Source organism: Cydia strobilella, chromosome Z (assembly GCF_947568885.1).
Source record: "Cydia strobilella chromosome Z, ilCydStro3.1, whole genome shotgun sequence".
Lineage (NCBI taxonomy): Eukaryota > Metazoa > Arthropoda > Insecta > Lepidoptera > Tortricidae > Cydia > Cydia strobilella.
Window position 1 is genome coordinate 38,354,588 of NC_086068.1, and position 22,927 is coordinate 38,377,514.

Below are 22,927 nucleotides of genomic sequence, written 5' to 3' on the forward strand. Positions count from 1 at the left end.
CTCGAGCTCTGGCAACCTTACTCACCGGCAGGAACACAACACTATTAGTAGGGTCTAGTGTTATTTGGCTGCGGTTTTCTGTAAGGTGGAGGTACCTCCCCAGTTGGGCTCTGCTCTAGATCTGGAATTACATCCGCTGTCCTGTGCCCTACCACACAAAGCGAGATGACATTCACAGTGCCCATACCTCTCTTTTGGACGTAGTTTAAAAAGGACATACCCGGGTCCGTTATATTACCTATTTCCACTCAGAATCCTATACTAATATGAGAAAAAAGGTCAAAATTTTATACATTTTTGTTTGACCATTTTGTTTCGGTCATGCAAGGTTGTATTGAAAAATTGGGGACATTTCTTTTCTCGGTAATTTGGAAACAGCCGGTGATTCTACCACTTGAAAATTCCCAATTCTAACACAAAAGCTTGGGGGTACAACTTTGAAATGCCCTAAAATCGATAACCTTCGGGATAGTGGTTGCATTAGTGTGATTAGTGTATAAACTGAGTGGACGCTCGAGCGTGGCGTGCAGCGGAGCGGGGCGTTCATAACAACCAAATGCAAACGAATGCGAGCAGCCTCAGTACACGCTGCTCAAATACCTTTAAGTGACGATACGAACATTGTACGTCGCTGAGGCCGTACACTTATCCGGTACAAATACACATACATGACGATGACTATAAAATATTTGAAAAAAAAAAAAAAAAAAAAAAACCAATTACCCTAAAAGTTTGATCTGGTTTTTTTACAGTTTATGTCAGTGTCCCTCTGCTGGGCAAGTTAAGATTTAAACTACTAAAGTATGGTATAAGGATAAGAACGCACTGCGGTTTTTTCAAAAGCGTTTCCGCAACCGCAAAAAAATTAACGTACGGCATGCTTTACAAGCGCACGCACTTAAAAGACTGAAACCGCAAGAAATTAGACTGAAACTGCAAGAAATTAGACTGAAACCGCAAGAAAAAAACGCACTGTGCGTTCTAAGCCTAAAATAAATGTCGTAGGTAAATTGTTCAGTCTTTCTCGAAAATGTCAAGAGGATAAATAAATAAGGTTAGCGATACTTTTACTAGTTTTACTTATGTGAAAAACTGCCAAGTGCGAATCGGACTCGCGCACGAAGGGTTCCGTACCATTATCTATAAAAACACGGCAAAAAAATCACGTTTGTTGTATGGGAGCCACCTTAAATATTTATTTTATTCTGTTTTTTAGTATTTGTTGTTATTATTATTATATTTCAACTGTCTAATTATCACGGTTCATGAGATACAGCCTGGTGACAGACGGACAGACAGACAGCAGTCTTAGTAATAGGATCTTACCCTTTGGGTCCGGTACCCTAAAAACGCTCGGAGTTATGAAGGAAAACCGAGAGAGCCGAGAGGATTTTTAGGATCAAGAATGACAGTTCAAATAGCTCTTTATGTATTCGGGCACGTATTAAAGATCAAGCCGGGATTGCAAGCATTTTGCATATACACAAACAACACAAACTTAGCACAAACAACATTAAACTTCTCACACTAAATTCGATAACATGCCAAATGTTAGAAGGAACAAAACATTAAGGATGCAAAGGTGGTGAAAATATGAATACATTACAACAGCATGCTAGCAAAGTAATCATACGCACGCAACAAATGGCTTCGCGCCCCGGAAAACAATATTTCTTTAAACCAATAATTCATCTTTCCTTCATATTTCAGGTTTTTATGAAAATAAAAAGGCTCAAAATGAATGGAATGAACGAAGAACGAAGTTTCTCATTAGATGGGCGTAAACAACTGTAAGCTTGTGCACAAAAAGAAGTTAATGTGGCAATCAATTAGTACTTTTGAAAATACATTAGAAGATTAACTTATGCGTTTTGTAATATTAGAAAACGGTACTGAAATTGCGGTATGTTACATTTGTAGGCTAAAAATTAATTGTGTTAAAAAATTGTAGCTTCAGTGTCTGCTAGAAGTACCTTAAATTATTGATGATTGATGATCTGTGAGTGATAAAATGTTGTTTTATTATGCTGTCTTGGTCACTGAAAATTTAGGCTTATAGTTTATAAATGTAAAGTAGAAGACCCGACCTTATATATTTCATAAAAAAATATATAAAATTTCATAGTCAGCTGACTGAAAGAGATTGCGCTATCAATTAGTTTAATTACCTATGTTAAAATGTCATTTTGGTCTTAGGTATACATGATTTGACATCAAGGAATTCGAGTCAAAATTTATAAGTACTTATCGAAAGATTCCTCAATGGTAATACTCAAATCGCATAAATAGAGCCTAATTTTGAATCGGCCCTCTGACAAAGTCGATGTGTATAATATAAGACAGTCATCATCATCATTAACTTAAGAGTTATTCTCTTGTCGGTGGAGTATCTTCCAGCTTTCCCTATCCCGCGCCAGCTCTTTGACTTTTTGATACGACACGACCCCTACTTTTTCTTTCACTTGATCTAAAAAGCTGCGTCTGGGTTTTCCTCTACCCCGCTTCCTTCCTATCCGCCCCTCCAGGATAGTTTTAAAGAAGTAGTCGTGTCGTATTAAGTGTCCAATCATTTTCCCGCGTCTATTTGCAATAGTGTTCAGAATATAGCTCTTCTTTCACTCACTCTTCTTAGCACCTCCTCATTCGTTATCCTGTCTCTCCAACTAATGCCTTCCATTCGCCTCCAGCACCACATTTCAAATGCTTCCATTCTCTTTCTATCTCTTAGGGTCATTGTCCACGTTTCACTTCCATAAAGGGCTATACTATAAGACAGTCATATAATATAAGACAGTCACATAACATTTATTTATTAATTTATTAAAGGAATTCTTAAGAGGCCGGTGTCGATATTGTAGCAAAAATATATAATTGATAGATTTAGTCGTTGAAATTGTACACGTTTTGTTACGTAATATCTAAATAACAAGTATTGGTTTCTATTAGCACGTCTTCTCATCTTGCCTTTTAATAATGAGGTCGCGAGCGTGCGTCACCGGTAATATATGAAGAGAAGGGGCAGTTTTTAAAAAATCATCAAAAATTTATGGTGGTACAAATTGATGTTTATGAATAGTTTCAGCAAATGTTGTAGATCGTTAAGTATCAAAATTACGTTGAAATTAAGTCGATTTTCAGAGAAATTGTCACTTGTTTTGAAGTAATTTCTGGAGAAAATTTAATTCGTTTAACTTTTACTTACTTACTTAATCTGATAAAGGTCAAGTACAGAATATGTGCAATACAAATTTACCATTTTTAGTATTCTAAACTTTACGAAATTTACAAATAAGAGCGACAAAATCAGTGCTTTACGCGCGTTTACCTAAACGTCCATCAGAAAAAAAAAATCATTAGTAATTTAGTGTGTTTTCAAAAAAAAAATCTTATAAAAGGCAAGATAAGAAGACGTGCTAATAGAAACCAGTACTTGTCATTTCAATTAGGTAAAAAAAGGTGTACAATTTCACGGACTAAATCTATCAATTTTACATTTTAGGGACTAAAATCGACACCGGCCTCTTAACTGAAGAAATGTGAAGCATTAGTTAGAAAGCATTAGGTCGTAAACTTAACACAGTGTTATGCAAAGTTCGTCGACCGGGTATAGTCACATTTCGACAAACGTTTGTGTGAAGTGCCTAACAGATAAAGTTCTGTGTTAAGAAGATCGAGCGCCGTTATAAAGCGATGGCAGAGGTGAATGTACGCACGAAGTGTGCCAGGCGCAGAGAAATGCTTCGAAGTGGATACCGTTAGTGGAACGCGGTCAAGCCGGCAGCCGCACATTGGTGCCCGTGTATAAACTTTGACTATCCGGAATCTTAAAAACTATTCTTTGACAACAAAATACTGTATGCGGTACTTTTTTTTTCGCTTTCGGCTGTTTAACCCCTCATAAGCTCTTAGTAATGAACTAATGAAGGTAATCATCCGAGATTTAAAACAAGAGGTTTCAATGCCTACGGTATCTAGTATTCGTAGATGTGCCTAAACAAATTACTAAGGTTTCATTTTATACTAGCTTTTTTTTTCAAATTTAAGACGATTGTCTTCGAGCGCCAAAGTGAGACTGTGAGCGCCTTATTTGAACATAAGTAGTGGGAGAAGTAAGGTATATATAATGACTTCTTACAATACCAAAAATAATATAGCAGACGCCATCATTGACTGATTTAGTTGCAATTTTTTTTTGCCAAGTTTGAAATCCGAAAATGTATGACTAATCCACGAATCCAGACCGGGTGTGGTTGTCAGTGGCGTTAAACAACAACAGAACAGAACGAACGAACGAGTCGACCGCTTAAAAAGATCTCAAAAGCCTTCTTTCCTACGTAACGAATGAATCGATGATTTTATCAACAGAGTTCCACGGCAACTTACGGTCTCCTTCATCAAATCAGTTCGTTGCCATCATAATATTGCATTGTCACCAGTCTCATCCATACTAATATTATAAATTTACCTCTTCACGTTTAAACCGCTGAACCGATTCAGTTAAAATTTGACATAAAAGAGATAATTTAGATAGTTTGAGTCCCGGGGAAGGACATGGGATAGTATTTTTTTTCGGAAATCATCCCTTTAGAGGGTGTAAATTATCTTACTTCCACCCCGAAAGTGAGATATGCATCGCCTGACAATGATGTAACTATTATGCTCAAATTGAATCATTGCCTTTACATTTTATCAAGGCGTTAGAAGTTAGAATTATGGTTCAAATAAGGATATAAGGAGGTGGGTATAGGGAATCAATAAAAAGCAGATTGGATAAAAAAGGAGCTACCCAAAGTACTAATTCTACGCAGAGTAATCGCGGGCAAAGTATTATAAATGCGAAAGTCTGTCTGTCTGTTTGTCTGTGTGTTACCTCTTCACGCTTAAATCGCTGAAACGATTTAGTTGAAATTTGGCATAGAAATAGTTCGAGTCCCGGGGAAGGACAGGATAGTTTTTATGTCTGAAATCATCCCTAAAAAGAGTGAAAAAGGGGTGAAATAGAGGGATTTAATGAATTGCCTGATAATTGATGTCAAGCAATAAGCTTATGCTCAAATCGAATAATTGCTATTTTATCCAGGCGCTAAACTTACTGTAGCTGCTGTTACTGATTCCACGCAGACGAAGTCGCGGGCAAAAGCTAGTATGTACTAAATTGCAGCTCAGTCGGATACCAAATAGTGCTCGATAAGGGGTTTGCAAATACTGAGGACAACATTTACACACAAAGCAAAATAAACAAAAGTTTTTGCAATTAAGAAACGAGCATAAGAGTTAAACATTGACAAAATAGATTGTTAACAATCAAGATTAACTTTAATTAGAACTTTAAGTTGTATACGACATATTAACATATTATTATTACATTTATATTGCCATCCTTTTTCTTCAGTCAATTAACTATTTTTTGAAGCATTTTGTCATTGTGTAAACAACAAGTAAAGCTTAAATACGCCAAAAATGGGGCACACATTTTTGCGTAATTTTTTTTCATGGATGGTATTTTTTTTGTATACTTAAATTCTTATCGCTATAACACAAGGAATCAATGATACCATGATAGTAGTTCATTCGTTTCCTTGATAAAGCTTTAAACAATGACATAGCGAAATCACTTTGCACGAATTGCCTTGTAAATTTAGATTAGGCTAAAGAAACGTGTTAAAATCTTTTTCTACTCCCGTACTTTTATTTGTCATTTAAAGGGCCGTGCACATCTTTAAAACCCTTCCTTATAGTTGTCAAGACAAGTCTTTAGTCTATTCCCCTAAAACGTATTTGTGCATACACACAGTATCTTTTTGGCACTTTTCGATACTTCGTGTAATAATCAGGTCATATTTTCTAGAAGTTTGTAACCATCTGCTAAGCTTTTTTTTATTTTGTCGTAAATAACTCTTAACGGTGGCGCATAGCAAATAAAATGTTATTTTCCACAAGTAATCTTTATTAATTAAATAAATAAAATATTTCATCTACAGATCTACAAAAACAATACATCATTTTATAATCTCATAACAAGAATGTGTCGCTTATATAAGGAAACCGTTACCGAGAAATGTCCTTCGATATAGTTGAATGCAGCTTACCCACATTCAAAAACAATACATCATTTCATAATCTCATAACAAGAATGTGCCGCTTATATAAGGAAACCGTTACCGAGAAATGTCCTTCGATATAGTTGAATGCAGCTTACCCACATTCAAAAACAATACATCATTTTATAATCTCATAACAAGAATGTGTCGCTTATATAAGGAAACCGTTACCGAGAAATGTCCTTCGATATAGTTGAATGCAGCTTACCCACATTCAAAAACAATACATCTTTTTATAATCTCATAACAAGAATGTGTCGCTTATATAAGGAAACCGTTACCGAGAAATGTCCTTCGATATAGTTGAATGCAGCTTACCCACATTCAAAAACAATACATCATTTTATAATCTCATAACAAGAATGTGTCGCTTATATAAGGAAACCGTTACCGAGAAATGTCCTTCGATATAGTTGAATGCAGCTTACCCACATTCAAAAATAAAATCCGCAAAATTTTGTGTCCATAGGTCCAATTTTGTGTTCATAATTGTAATTTTCGTAAACGCTTTTTGATTAATTAAATAAAAATATTTAGTATAATTTAGTTGTAGTTTTAGACTTAGGTTGTTTAATTACTAGCGCACGCAACTCTGTAAACTAAATCTTGCTAGTGTTTATTTTACTTTTCTGTCCATAATCATGTGTAGAAATGACATCTCACCTCCCTAGCAATAAATTGTAACTACATCTTCTTATCCTTCTGTGCACACATGATAAGAGTTATAGTCTAGATCTGAACTATATGCTAATACTGTATTAATTTCTGTAATTGTCTGTAACTTGTTTTGTGAGCCAAATAAATAAATAAGTAAAAAAATCTGCATAAAATTGCCTACAAGACACATTCCGTACAATTTTTCGCTAGGATTAATGTTCAAAGAGATATTAACACGGGAAACTTAATTATAATCATTACTAAGATCCCTTTTTTAGGTTTTCGTAAATAACTCGTAAACGCGCCACCGTTTAAGAGTTCGAAAAACTCGCGCGCCTAGAAGGTGCTGATGTCAACTATAGCTAGTCTTCTCTGAGACCACAGGGACAACGCCGTCCTCGAAACGTCGGAGGTAAATTTAAAATTTATTTTACGCGATTAAGTCCCGCCGTTATAATGCCACACATGAGGTGCAAAATCAAAACACTAACTATAAAAAGTGACAATAATGGAAGCAAATCGGTAGCGACTGAGTTGCCCCCTTCCCCCCCCCCCCCACCCCCCGCAACGTCAGAAAAACGATTATCAAATTCGAAGTTGGCGTTACTAAAAATCGATTAAATCAAATATCTCTGTTCACCCAGAGAAGTTAAACCAGAAGTTCCGGCGATCGAAGTAATCGGAGCGTTTCTAATACCCACGCTCTGACTTGGTTTCACTGCACGTTTCTTACCTCGGCTCCTATTTATTATTTTTGCGAAATCGTTTGAAATATGATAACGTTTTGTGCCAAGGGAATCAGTCTTTTCGCGTTACTTTCACACATTTTAAATGTATAGTTGGTTGTTGGCTATAAAAACCTACCTACTTACAATTTAACTACGAGTAGGTACCCTAGGCTTGTAGGCTTACGAAAAAAAATCCAAACAATACTAAACTAGTTGGGTTAGACGAATATTTTTAGCAATAATTACAGCGGTTGATGCAAAGCGAAAGCAAAACGGGCGGCGCCTGTGAGCGCTACAATTTGCATTACAAATGCACCCGCGATGCACCAGCCAGCCCCTTCGCATAGTGGTGCCAGTGGCGGACAATGTCATAATCAACCCGCGTGGACGCTTTTTGGTCGTTAAATGATTGTCGATTGTAGTACTTTTCATTGCAGTAAGAAAAAAGCATCAACATAAATAAAGAACTCCGTATATATAATTATTGTTTAGTTATCGTAAAATTCGGTGTTATTTCCAGTAGCGGTCACAATCATGTACGATTCCCACCGACCGGCTGGAGTTGGGCCGCGCCAGGGCGCATTATCAATGAGCATTATGTATGGCAGAAGCGATGGAGTCCGTCCGGAGCCGCTCGCGTCCGTGAGGAGCCGCCGACCGGCTTACGGCCGTCAAATGTGAATCCACTTTTTAAAAAATATAATATCTCGAAATTGGGTCCAGCGATTTCGATGAAATCTATAATAAAAGGAAGGCATATGAAGACGACAATTAGATGTAACTAGGTTTGATTATTAAATTAGTTTGTTTTCGAATTTTCTCCGTCGGCCGACGGGTCTTAAATAATAAAGTTATAATTTGATAACATTTTCAAATAGGAGCTTATCAATACTTTACGTACCGTAAAGTCGATCCAGCAACGTTTCTCTGATGGGCGAACTCGTTTTCTTGTGCCAAAAGCAAGCAAGAAACAAATTATAAACGTGCAATTTTAGCAAAAAACAAATTTAAGTTTCAAGTTTGAAATTCAATATTTATGGGGTTTTTCAGAAAAAGGTACCATTTACTTTTTTCAAAAAACTGACAACTTGGATTGTTTTCACTCACTTTGGATCACGAGGAATATTGATTAAAACAAAAAAAAAAACCCATGTTTTCATACAAATTTTGGGTGTCAGCTTTGTGACGGTGCATACAAATGTAAAAATGCGTGACAAAATGAACATTTATTTCGGACACTTTTTTTTTATCGATAATCCTCGCGATTCTGATTAGAAAATTTAATAACCTAAGTTAATTCCGTTCCCCGAGCCAAAAAACGCGAAAAATCTCCTTATATAATCATATTATCTTTAATAACACAGCTTCCGATACACGAATAATGACACTTCGCTCGATACAATTCATTCCCAAAGTGACCTCTCACTCGGACTTTTAATCAAACTTTACTCGGTTATTTATTATGTGACACTATTAACAAAGAAAAATAAGAAAAAACAATCTTAATTTAAATAGTAATTTGACAACTTACGAAAAAAGTAAATGGTAAGTACACTTCATTCTTAAAAAAAATAACAGCACAAATTCATTGTCTTGATTCTCTCTAAATAAAACTAACAGTCACAGTCAGTTCGAAGACACAAACACACATGGGTCATTCTACTATATTATTTCATGACCATTTGTGTATAAAAGTTGTATTCCCAAATTGTACCTATAATAATAGGAATTTGTTGACTAAAATTAGTATAAATATTAATATTGATTTATATATTTATATTGATTAATGTAAAAAAATGCCAAGACCCACAAAGGGCTGTAGCGCCATCGGAAGTAAGTAAGTAATGTAAAAAAACCGGCCAAGTGCGAGTCGGACTCGCCCACCGAGGGTTCCGTACTTTTTAGTATTTGTTGTTATAGCGGCAACAGAAGTACCTACATCATCTGTGAAAATTTCAACTGTCTAGGTTCATGAGATACAGCCTGCTGACAGACAGACAGACTGACAGCGGAGTCTTAGTAATAGGGTCCCGTTTTTACCCTTAGGGTACGGAACCCTAAAAATGGTAACACAGTGGTAAATTTTGTTTTATAATAGTATCATAATATTATTTTACAGTACATAATACATATGGTGCTACTTTCTCGCACTAGTGCGTAAAGAGCACTTTTCGTGCATATGTCGAAAGTTTAAAGGGCCATATGTACTGTAAAACGATGTACGATACACGTGCGAATAGGTAATTCGCAACTCGTGTCGATTTAAAACACTCCCTGCGGTCATATTTTACTTTATCTCCACTCGTTTCGAATTACCTCTTTTCCGCACTTGTATCGTAAATAACTATTGTTCTAAATGAATAAATATTATAGGACATTTTTTTTACACAAATTGACTAAATCCCACAGTAAGCTCAAGAAGGCTTGTGTTGTGGTGAAGGTAATCAGACAACGATACATGTTATATATAAATACTTAAATACATAGAAAACAACCATGGCTCTGGAACAAATATCTGTGTCATCACACAAATAAATGCTCTTACCGGGATTCGAACCCGGCACCATCGGCTTCATAGGCAGGGTTACTACCCATCGGGGGGATGCCGTGGTCGACATGCTCGCGACCCCATTGCACCCCCCTCAACTGCATAGAGGGAAACGCCGCAGGGGATGTTAGTGGGTATTCTCCTCCCCTTCCTCTGGCCAGCAGAGGAAGTTACGGGAGGAGCGAGTCCCCCCCCCCCCCCCAATGGGCTTCCCCAGCTCGGGGGTATGATGCGTAAATCCATTTACCCCTGCGTCAAAAAAAAGGGTTACTACCCACTAGGCCGGACAGGTCGACTGTCTTATTTTCATTCAATTCGGAAAACAATCAATGACCACTGTAGTAGACTAAGGGCCTGTTTCACAATGTCCAAGTAAAGTCCTGAATAAGCTTCTTGCCACTTATCTGACGGATAAAGTCATCGTTGGCGTTTCACAATCTCCAAATAAGCTTTATCTGCTGGATAAAGTGCTTTTTTGTAGCAAATTTTATCTGGCAGTTAATTTATTTGTTAATTAGCTATCCAATACTTGGACATTGTGAAACAGGCCATAACAGTAGTTATTTAACTGAACAAAGCTATCGGGGGATTGATAGCCTCTTATAATTACGCCTCTTTTTTCATTACAAAACAGGAAATGAAAGTAATAGCCAAGTATGCATTTTACGATAGTGTCAAAAACTTATGTACAACAAAAAGTAGAATGGTCCACATACTCTCAACAAGTAGAATGGTCTCATCTCCACTGTTCTTATTTTTAACTTCTTAATTTATTATAGTAGGTACTTTATCCCTTTTCCAGGTATAGTACGATTTCTCGACAAACACACGCACGCGCCACGCGCCAGTATAATTTGCCTGATACTTTCTCTTATCACACCCTAACTCTAATAATGCACTGCAAGTCTGGCTGCAGGGTAGCGGGGTTAAATCAACCCTTATAATTTGAAAGATATTTTTTTTGGGACCGAAAAAATGTTCTTGAGGCAATCTGTAATTTATACAAGTGAAAATTTAATATCTAAATAGTTATAAAAAAATAAGCCAGACGATTTGGTCGAGTCTTAAACCTTGCCAGACACTTGCAAAAACATATTTCAAATTTGGCAAAAAAAATTGTGCGTGTGTGTGTGTTGTCTGCAAACTATTTCCTTTCTACATCTCGGCGAAAAAAAAAATTACTATGATTAAGTGTTATTGTTTACAGATAAATTTTGCGAGTTTCCTTTAAAACTGTAACGGTTGTCAGTAGGTAGGGTAGGTAGGTGTACCTATGTCTATACCAAGCTACATAGTGGCAGAGTCGCAGCGCAGCCAAAAAGGCGTTTTTCACTGAGTTATTACGAAACCATAATAACCATAACCAACCACGAACCACCACCACCATAATAACCATAATTCACGCAAATAAACGACATTCTATTCTATTCTAAACAAATTTTCACAAGAATTTTCACTATCTCCAAAACAAGACCGATTTCGGAAAACTTTGTATGACATCTCTAAATGCGGTCTAGAATACACCTTTAAAATGTGCCGGGTTTTTCGAGCCCACGGTGTAGGTATATAGATAGATATATGTAGATATATTAAAATTGTGTAGCTAAAGGAAACTTGAAAGACGGTGAATTAATACCAAAGTTCTTGAAACGCGTGATGACGGCTAACACGAGTACTGCATTAAAAGGGACGGTAACATTAGAAAAAAATAATAGGCTTTTTAAATAAATAAATGTTTTGCTAGAAAATCTCGCATCCGAAAACGTGAAGTGCCCAACACATTTTTTTCAAGTTTAAAAATCTGGAAAGCATTAGCTTGACACAGGGTTAAATAATCCCTTGTAAATTCATTATTGTCCGCTGCGCTAAGAAATTCAAAATCAAATAAAAAACCGGCCGAGGTTTCCGTACTTTTTAGTATTTGTTGTTATAGCGGCAACAGAAATACATCATCTGTGAAAATTTCAACTGTCTAGCTATCACGGTTCGTACAGCCTGGTGACAGATAGACGGACAGCGGAGTCTTACTAATAGGGTCCCGTGTTTACCCTTTGGATACGGAACCCTAAAAAGGCTTTAGTAAAAACTAATACTCAGCCGAAAAAACTCTAAACGCACTTAATAAAATAAAAAAAAATCCTTTAGAATATTTTGGGTTGACCTAGTAAATATGTAACTATGAAATATGGCAAGAACACAAGTATGTTTTCACATCACCGAAGTTGCGGGCAAAAGCTAGTCTACTATAATACCACCACCGTTTGGATCAATCCACGTAACTCGGACACGACAAAGAAATAAAGTATTGAATTTCAAATGTTTTTGAATGTAAAACATATAAGGGTATAGGCCAGGAAATGAATGCCCAAAAAAAGTTATAGAGGGAAATGCTTGGAACACAATTTTTGACTTCGTAGCTTTGTTTGGACCAGGGACCGGACAACCCTTTCCGCGATAAAACCCTTTCAATGGGCGACACTTAAACACGGCTAACACATTGAAAGACTTTCCATTTTGAGCTGCAAGCCCATTCATACCCTTACCTTTGACTAACCCTTACCGAAAAGCTAACCAAAAATAAGGCTAGCTCTTAATAAGGGTTACCCTTATCTTTAAGCGCTTTTTATAAAGGTTTCCCTTTGCGTGAAAGAGACAGGATTAGTATATATCTACGGTAGTGTATGAAAAGGAAAGAAAATACTTGCCTATCAAAGAACGCCGCCGTCGCCGCCGACGATCGCTCAGATTCGAAGTAATGTGTGCTTTATGAACAAGGTAGACGACTTAAATTAGCACGCTTATATGCTAAAAGGGAAGCCCTTTATAAGGCTAACCCTTATAAGCAATATGCAAGGTGTTGGTGAGCGGATGATAAGGGTTTTGTAAGGGTATTTGGGCTACCGATTACTCAAATGTGGTAGCTTTATATAAGGGTTTTTAAAACCAAAACAAAGGGTTTCGTCCGGCAAAGGGTATGGTGAGTTAAGCCTTATGCAATACCCTTATAAAACCCCGATAAGGGATAGCGGGCCGGTCCCTGGTTTGGACTAGTTAGGAGGTGAATATCAAGTCCCCGGCCGTAACCCTGGTGCTGGGGGGAGAGGGGGGTTTGAAGGTTCCATTTTTCGGTTTTTCGATTATATCTCGGAAACTATAAAGAGAAAGAGATATATATTTTATTTTAAGAGAGGTATGGGCACTGTGAATGACATCTCGCTTTGTGTGGTAGGGCACAGGACAGCGGATGTCATTCCAGATCTAGAGCACAGCCCAACTGGGGAAGTACCTCCACCTTACAGAAAACCGCAGCCAAATAACACTAGACCCTACTCATAGTGTTGTGTTCCTGCCGGTAAGTAAGGTTGCCAGAGCTCAACGAGGGAGAGGAGTGTAGGGTCGGCAACGCGCGTGTAAATCTCCGGTGTTGCAGGCGTCAGTAGGCTACGGTAACTGCTTACCATCAGGCGGGCCGTATGCTTGATTGCCACCAACGTGGTATAAAATAAAAAAAAACTATGCGTCTGAGCGACTTGGCCACTTATACAAAATGAAAAGAGATTTAATTTGTTACAAGTTTTATTAAGTCAAGGTTTTCGATATCTTGTATAGTTTTTGAGATATCCGTTCTTGAAGGTTTATTTAGGGCTCTCATTTTTATCTTGATTATCTACTTACATCAGTGAAGCTGCTAGGCCAGGTTTGGTATCGTTTTCGTAAAATCGGGGGTGCTGAATTCATTTATGGTATTAACATTGACACCATTCCTAAGTAAAAACAAAATTTAAAAGTAAATCTTTTTTTTAACTCCTTTTTACGCTTAAACCGCTGAACCGATTTCGTTGAAATTTGGTATACAGATGGTTTGAGTCCCGGGACAGTACATAGGATAGGTTTTATAACCAAAATCATCTTTTAAGGGTGTGAAAAGTGGGGTGGAAATTTGTATGGGGAATATAACCGCTGAAACTATTTAAATAATATTTGGGATAGTCTACATGTTTGATTTAGTTGAAAATCATACCAAACATGACTTCTAACCTAAATTTAAACAGTATTAACCTCAGGAATTCAACTTCGGCGAAGAAGCTGAATTCCCCTCACACCAAATTTCACACCTTCAAAGTATGATTTTTAATATTAAAACCACAGAACTAGATCAAGATAGAAGTAAAGAGCTCGGCAAATTGTAGGGAGACCGAGCGTGTAACATTTTGCGTAGGTACTTTGACGTCACGAGCGTAATTTAGTGATGAGAAACATAAGCCGCGCGAAACGATTCAAAGGCATCGATTCACAGATCGATTAAAACACGGCATCGATTCTAAAATATCGATAAGAACCGACAGAAGAAATGATAATTATTTTCGACAGAGAAAATGTTAATTCACGTTGACGATTCAACGGAGCCACGACGTTCTATTTCACAAATAGTGTTTAGTTTTTAAGTTTATGAAATTTATATGTATGTTAGTCTATAAGGTATATGTAATATGGGCTTTGTAGCCTGAATTACATTTTAAAGTAAAAATCACAGAACTATATCAAGATAGAAGGAAAGAGTTCAGCAATTTGTAGAGAGACCGAGCGTGTAACATTTTGCGTAGGAAAGCATTTTTTACGACCAGTTGCTTCAATCCATTTATTTTTAATATTAGGATCATTTGGAAAACTAAAACAAAATTGCAATATAGAAGTAACCATAACCTGTTTGTTAATAATATTTGCTTTGCACTACGTACATTATACATGTATAGCTGCATAATAATATAAGAACGTAATTATCATTTCGTCTGTTTTCAAAATAGATTTTAATAATCGAGTAAGAAAATCGCAGTGTACAGCACTATTCTTACTTTTGACAAAAAAATGAGAAATCGACCTTGAACGTGACTCGACAGTGCTCGACAGTTTGAATAGCTTATTTTTACATCGCTGGTTTTGAACGCACGCCAAGTCTGGATCGTCAAATTTAAGCCGCAATGGAAAGCTACTGTTTTGATGAAAATAATAAAATAAATAGTTTTTTAATCAATAACAGATATTTAAGGACAAATTGTACTTACCAATGAAAGGAAATACCTCCATTAACAGCTCCAACTTTATTGGTAGTGTTTGAAGAGTTAATTATTGCGCAACAAACCATTTTGTTTTTAAAACCTGACGTCGCAAGCAGACATCGATCGGGAGCAGACTGAAGTTCGCGGCGAGCAATGGAGCCACCGGGTCGTCGTTTCGCCACGCGAGGTACATACACTCTTTCCTTCTATCTTGATTTAGTTCTGTGATAAAAACTATATATATCCTGTCTCGGGTATTTACCAAATTTCAACTAAATCGGTTCAGCGCTTTAAGCGTGAAGAGGAGTTAAAAAAAAGTTATTTGTTTAAAGTTTATATGTTTTTACTTCGGAAAGGTGTCAATGTTGATACCATAAATGAATTCAGCACCCCGATTTATACGAAAACGTAACCAAACCCGGCCTAGCAGCTTCACTGATGTAGATAATCAAGATAAAAATGAGCCTTAAATTACTTGAAAAATAATTGTATTGTATAACTAGCCTTATAAACCGATTTTGCATGTACAACCAGCCTTAAAGTTTAGTCTATGATGGTTCATTATTTTTAGTATGTGGGTATTTTTACACTTTGTAGTTTTCCCTCAGTCACCCGTTGACCACGAACGCTGTAAAGGGTTCGAAACGTCGGGATGTATTATAAATTCAATATACGCGATATAATCCGTTTTCATAGTTTTATTTCATGATAAAACTTGTAACAAATTAAATCTCTTTTCATTTTGTATAAGTGGCCATGTCGCTCAGACGCAGTTTCCGAGATATAATCGAAAAACCGAAAAATTGAACCTTCAAACCCCCCTCTTCCCTCCAGCACCAGGGTTACGGTCGGGGACTTTTGATATGTTCATCTCCTAACTAGTCCAAACAAAGCTACGAAGTCAAAAATTGTGTTCCTAGCATTTCCCTCTATACCTTCTTATTGCTTGGCCTAGTAGGAGAAGTAATTTTATGACATTAAGTCAATAACAAGTCAATCGTTGTCAATATTTTCGTCATTGTCCGAGCTGACCGTGTAAGCAATCAAAAACTTATCAGATAGGCCAGGAAATAAATGCCCAAAAAAAGGTATAGAGGGAAAATGCAAGAAACACAATTTTTTACTTCGTAGCTTTGTTTGGACTAGTTAGGAGATGAACATATCAAAAGTCCCCGGCCATAACCCTGGTGCTGGGGGGAGAGTGGGTTTTGAAGGTTCCATTTTTCGGTTTTTCGATTATATCTCGGAATCGGAAACTATGCGTCTGAGCGACTTGGCCACTTATACAAAATGAAAAGAGATTTAATTTGTTACAAGTTTTATTCAGTCAAATTTTTCGATATCTTGTATAGTTTTTGAGATATCCGCTCTTCAAGGTTTATTTAGGGCTCTCATTTTTATCTTGATTATCTACATCGGTGAAGCTGCTAGGCCGGGTTTGGGATCGTTTTCGTATAAATCGGGGGTGCTGAATTCATTTATGGTATCAACATTGACACCATTCCTAAGTAAAAACAAAATTTAAAAGTAAATCTTTTTTTTAACTCCTTTTTACGCTTAAACCGCTGAACCGATTTCGTTGAAATTTGGTACAGAGATGGTTTGAGTCCCGGGACAGTACATAGGATAGTTTTTATAACCAAAATCATCTTTTAAGGGTGTGAAAAGGGGGGTGGAAATTTGTATGGGGAATCAATAACCGCTGAACCTATTTAAATAATATTTGGGATGGTCTACATGTTTGATTTAGTTGATAAGGATACCAAACATGACTTCAAACCTAAATTTAAACAGTATTAACCTCAGGAATTCAACTTAGGCGAAGAAGCTGAATACCCCTCACACCAAATTTCACACCTTCAAAGTATGATTTTTGAGATAAAAACTATATTATATCCTGTCTCGGGACTTAAAACACCTATTTACCAAATTTCAACTAAATCGGTTCAGCGGTTTAAGCGTGAAGAGGAGTTAAGAATAAAGTTATTTTTTAGTTTATATGTTTTTACTTCGGAAAAGTGTATTGTTGATAATGGTATCAATGGTATTTATGGAAATGAATTCAGCACCCCCAATTTATACGAAAACGTTACCAAACCTGGCCTAGCAGCTTTACTGATGTAGATAATCCATATAAAAATGAGAGCCCTAAATAAACCTATCTCAAAAACTACAAGATATCGAAAAACTTTACTGAATAAAACTTGCAACAAATTAAATCTCTTTTCATTTTGTATAAGTGGCCAAGTCGCTCAGACGCATAGTTTCCGAGATATAATCGAAAAACCGAAAAATGGAACCTTCAAACCCTCCTCTCCCCCCCCCCCCAGCACCAGGGTTACGGCCGGGGACTTCCCTCTATACCTTCTTATTGCTTGGCTTAAGAAGTGTTTACGAATGTTAAAAATTTTACTAAATTATACTCAAAGTAGAGGCAAGTAAACTTTACTTATATGTTAACTATTAACTCTTGACGCGTTAGTTTAATTGCAATTATGATAAGGCGAAATAGTACTATGCCTTATGGGAAACGGTCGAAGAGATAGTTCAGATCCGGAAACCGCTACCAAATTTTAGTATGTTGTTGGGCATGGTACTGGGTCTCCAAAACTGCCGGGAGACAGCGGCGCCGACCATCTACTTCAGCGGAATGACGTCATCAAAATGACTCCCGCCTCGTTGCGAATATTGCATTTTGCACCCAAACTATGCATTGCACAATGCACATACACGTGTGGGGTAATAAACGAAAGCCAATACAATATTATATATTTCACTAATACACTATGTACCAAAATATATAATAGGTTAACCCTTAAATGCATGATTTTTTGTATAACTTTTTAATAAATTGAAATAGATGTGTCATGTTGTATAGATTGAGGGAATAATATTTTGGATAGCTGCATATTGAGCCACGGACCATCAAATATACGATGCATATATACATCATTATGCATTTAAGGGTTAAGAGAAATTTAAAAATAAATTAAAATGATGAAATTTTATTTTTTCGATTATTTGGGTTTTTCAACCAAACCAAAAGTCGGACGTTAAAGCAATGTACTACAAAATTAAAGCTGATGTCTCAAGCCGTACAATGATATCAAAATAATCAAAATCAGACCAAAAATGTGAAAATTATGCATCAAAATGTAGGTATTTGCTAGAACAAATGCATTAAAGTTAAAAAAAATCGAAACTGGCCATTTTCAGGATAATTCGCATAAGCTTCTAGTATGTTATTAGCAATATAAAAAGGATCATAAAACTGCTGGGAGACAATCTCTATAGTGCCTGAGTAACAAATAATGGCGTCATACATGTGACCGCTGCCGAAATTTGCAAAATATAAATTATAACTATACCATGAGTCATACATACACGTGTGCTATATCAAACGAAAGGTTATTAAATATATTAAGATTCGTAAATACATTATTTATAAAAACAATGTATATTTTAGGAGCTACAAACAAAGAAAAACCACATTTCGTGTATATATATATTTTATAGCTCAACTAAAAACGTTATAACAATGTTGCGTCTAATATAAAAGAAACCAGTTATTCAACTATACGTCACAGCTTAAATTTTTAATTTCTGATAAAAACTGTAGAAGTTGTACCAAAAAACTAAAGCGCGCCAACAATTCTACCTTAATGCGCTCATATTATGCAAAGAAACGTTCTAATTATGGGGTATTAAATGAAAAAACATTACATAAAATAAATGAAAACGACATTTTGGAGTGGAATTATAATGCGGATGACAGCACGGGTGATAGCTTCTACACAGGTCGTGCAAATGCCCCTCGTGAGCAGGTGTTGGAATGTAGAATGCAACTTGTGTCCGAAATCGAGGCCTCTCTTGAGCAGGTATCAGAGTGGGGTAAACGTAATCTCGTCCAGTTTAACCCCAGTAAGACACAAGGTTGCGCGTTTTTCGCTAAGAAAACTCCATTTGTCCTAGCGCCTAAATTCCAGAACATTCCCCTTGCCATATCCATGAGTATCGGGATACTCGGTGTCGACATTACGAACGAAGTCCAGTTTCGGGGTCACTTGGAACTCAAAGCCAAATTGGCCTCTAAGAAGCTTGGGGTGCTCAATAGAGCGAAACAGTACTTCACACCAGGTCACCGGCTTTCGTTATACAAAGCGCAGGTTCGACCACATATGGAGTACTGTTGTCATCTCTGGTCTGGAGTACCGAAATACCAACTTCTTCCACTTGACTCCATCCAACGTCGGGCAGTTCGTATTGTTGGCGATCCCGATCTCACAGTCGGTTTGGAACCTCTTAGCCTTCGGAGGGACGTTGGCTCTCTGTGCTTGTTCTACCGTCTGTACAATGGGGAATGTTCTGAAGAACTTTTTGATCTGGTGCCACCGTCACGTTTTTACCACCGCACCTCCCGCCAAAGAAACAAAGCTTATCCTCACTTTCTTGACACGTGGCAAACCAAAAACAAGCGGGCATCTCGCTCGTTTTTGCCCAGGACGTGCAAGTTGTGGAATGAGCTACCTTCTGAGGTGTTTCCCCTGCGCTATGACATGGGGTTCTTCAAGAAGCAGGTATTTAGGGTACTCAAAGGTGGGCAACGCATAAGTTGCTCCTCTGGTGTTGCTTATGTCCATGGGCGGCGATGACTGCTTCCCATCAGGCGGCTCGTCTGCTCGTTTGCTTCCTATTACATAAAAAAAAAACGTAACAAATGCAGGTTGTATAAGATATAATCGTAACGTAAATATTAAATATATACCCTATTCATAAACATATTGAAAGAGGTTCATTTGTCAAAATACTTTTGATCGCTACTGTACATGCGACATCTGCCTGGCCTACGAACCTTCATTATAATATATGCTCTGAACTCTCTATACCTTGAGAGCAGGAAATGTGTAGCCGCTGTTTTCTTCGATTTGTCACGTGCCTTTGATTTGGTCGATCACGATCTCATCGCAAACAAACTCGAACACTATAGCGTCCGTGGTATTGTACTCAAGTTGCTCAGTTCTTTCTTAGGTGACAGACAGCAATCGACTGACGTCAATAACAAGAAGTCGAGTCTTGTCCCCGTAGGAAACAGGTCCGTACCGCAAGGGTCGAATATTGGAAATAACATTTTCCTAATTCTTATGAATGACCTTCCGTTTGACTCGCCAATAGTAGACTTCATAATGTATGCGGATGATATCTGCGCCATTATTAATGCTGACAGCAGAGACCAACTGCTTGCAAATGTACGCTAAGTTACTGGTAACCTCTCTGAGTGGTTTGCAGCGAATGGAATGCTCCTTCTTCTTCCTCGCGTTATCCCGGCATTTTGCCACGGCTCCTGGGAGCCTGGGGTCCACTTGACAACTTATCCTAAGAATTGACGTAGGCACTAGTTTTTACGAAAGCGACTGCCATCTGACCTTCCAACCCTGTATTTTCATTCTGGAAGTTGGAAAGTTTGTCCGGCAGAATCTGGAATCATTCACTAAGAAAAAATGGAAAAGCGGTCGATATCACGACAGCAGGCAACACGACCTGGATGTGCCGCTGCCGAGGCATCGTCTTGCAGAAGCGGCTAATAGTCTGCACATTTTGGGTCCCCAAATATATGTATAATAAAATCCCTGCTACCATTAAAAGTAGCAAGACACGCTTAGGTTTTGTCCTAAAATTAAAATCACTCCTGTTACAAAAGGCCTACTATTCCGTTTCTGAATTTCTATCAGAATGAAGTTAAAAATAACATTAATATGTATAATTGTGTGTTGTGTCCCTTAGTGCGGAATTGATTATTTTTTAAATTATAATCTTGAATTTTTAATTGAAAATACCTTTATTGACCTAAATTATTTTTATATGAGTTTTTTATTGTTTTTCGTGTATGATTTATTTGACTATGTACTTATTAGCATGTACTACTGTTTTGTTATATTGACAATGTATAATTAATACTGAATAAATGAATATGAAATATGAATATCTCGGCTAAAACAATAATAAAGGTCGTAAATTGTGATAACAAATGATACTACAGTTTGTAAAAATCCAAGTCCGAAGTCCGGACTAAAATATGACGACTATTCCCGCGTAATGGGTACAATCACTAGCGGATTTAAAGGGTTTTATACATCCCTCTCGTCAAGGCCTTAAATTGAACAACCTTTGAACTGGTGTGAAATAGTGGCCATTGCTGAAAGAATTTCGATTTTGCTGAACTTTTTGATGCTATTTTAACCCTTTGTAGGGTCCACTTCGTCTAGAATATGTATAGATATTAAATGGCAAAAATTACCACCCAATAACATCATGAAGTTTTATCACTTTAAGGCGGTTCCCTGAGCCAGATGGAGAAAAATCTCCTTATATGATCATGTTTTTCTATGAGGCGTTGATATTCGTAGACGTGGAAAAAATATATGTAGTTCTTGACTATATTATCTTTAACAACATAGCTTCCGATACACGAATTATGACACTTTGCTCGATACAATTAATTCCCAAAGTAATCTCTAACTCGGACTTTTAATCAAACTTTACTCGGTTATTTATTATGTGATACTATAAACAATACAAGAAGTAAAAAAAACAATCTTAACTTAAATAGTAATTTCATAGCTTTCGAATTTCGATATTGTAAGGTAACGTTTGTAAAATAAATAAAAATCGACAAAATTCAATCAAAATTGACACTTGGCGCGCATGATCTTTCCCGTTCTTTCTTGCGAAATGTGACAGTGACAGCGGCAAACCGATGGAACGGCCTTAAGGCAGTGAGGATTGAATCGTGTACTTTCTAATCTTGCCCGTAGGGTTAAAAACCGAGAAAGAGTGGCAAAAATGACCACTCTACATCATCTTAAGCAGAATTTTCATCACTAAGGCAGTGAGGCTTGAATCGTGTTTTTTTTTTTTTTGATCGAAGGCACAGAATAACTAAATAGTACTACCGTACAGAAAATTCACTCCTTCACAAAAGTCAGATTTAGGTATAAAATTATACCTATATTCGCCGCCTGCAAGCAAAATTGACTTATAACCGCGCACGAACCGTGAAACTTCTTTGCGCGCCGCAGTTTTATGACCGAGCTGTGTCGGCACGGGGCTGTCACTTGACAAGTTTTTGTACCTATACCTACCTACTGATTTATTATTTTTAAGATAAATATGTAGGAATTACAAGTGTTCATTCTGTAAACATAAAAAATTTATCCGGAGATAGTATGTCTGATTCTCACGGAAGTAGGTATGCCACAGTCGTATTCCTTTGAAAATATGTCGGTTAGTTCCTAATATTATTTCTGGGCAACCAATATTCGCCAATATACGATGGGCCTCATAAGAAGGCTCAAGGTCACGCAAAGGGCAATGGAGAGAGCTATGCTCGGGGTTTCTCTGCGTGATAGAGTCAGAAATGATGATATCCGCAGTAGAACTAGGGTCACCGACATATCTCGCAGAATTGCAAACCTTAAGTGGCAGTGAGCGGGGCACATTGCTCGCGGAACTGATGGCCGGTGGGGCCGGAAGGTTCTGGAGTGGCGTCCGCGTACCGGAAGACGAACTGCCGGTAGGCCTCCAACGAGATGGAGCGACGACCTGGTGAAGGTCGCGGGAATTCGGTGGATGCGAGCGGCACAGGATCGGTCGGAGTGGCGAGCCTTGGGGGAGGCCTATGTCCAGCAGTGGACGTCTATCGGCTGACATAATGATGATGATGATGATGATGAACCAATATTCAATAAATTAAGGATGTTTTATACGGATTAGATCGAGATTTAGGTTTCGAAGCCATTGTGTATTTTCAATTTTGCACGAGCGCCACGTGACACGACT

The 22,927-nt window shown here is 37.4% G+C and overlaps 1 protein-coding gene and 1 long non-coding RNA gene across 7 annotated transcripts in view; both read right to left on the reverse strand.

Moving 5' to 3' along the window:
- The window catches only part of LOC134754820 (maternal protein pumilio), a 528,457-nt gene that overhangs the window by 87,076 nt on the left and 418,454 nt on the right, over nt 1–22,927 (reverse strand). The window lies entirely within an intron of this gene.
- LOC134754973 (uncharacterized) overlaps nt 1–22,927 on the reverse strand; it is a 164,309-nt gene that overhangs the window by 148 nt on the left and 141,234 nt on the right. The window lies entirely within an intron of this gene.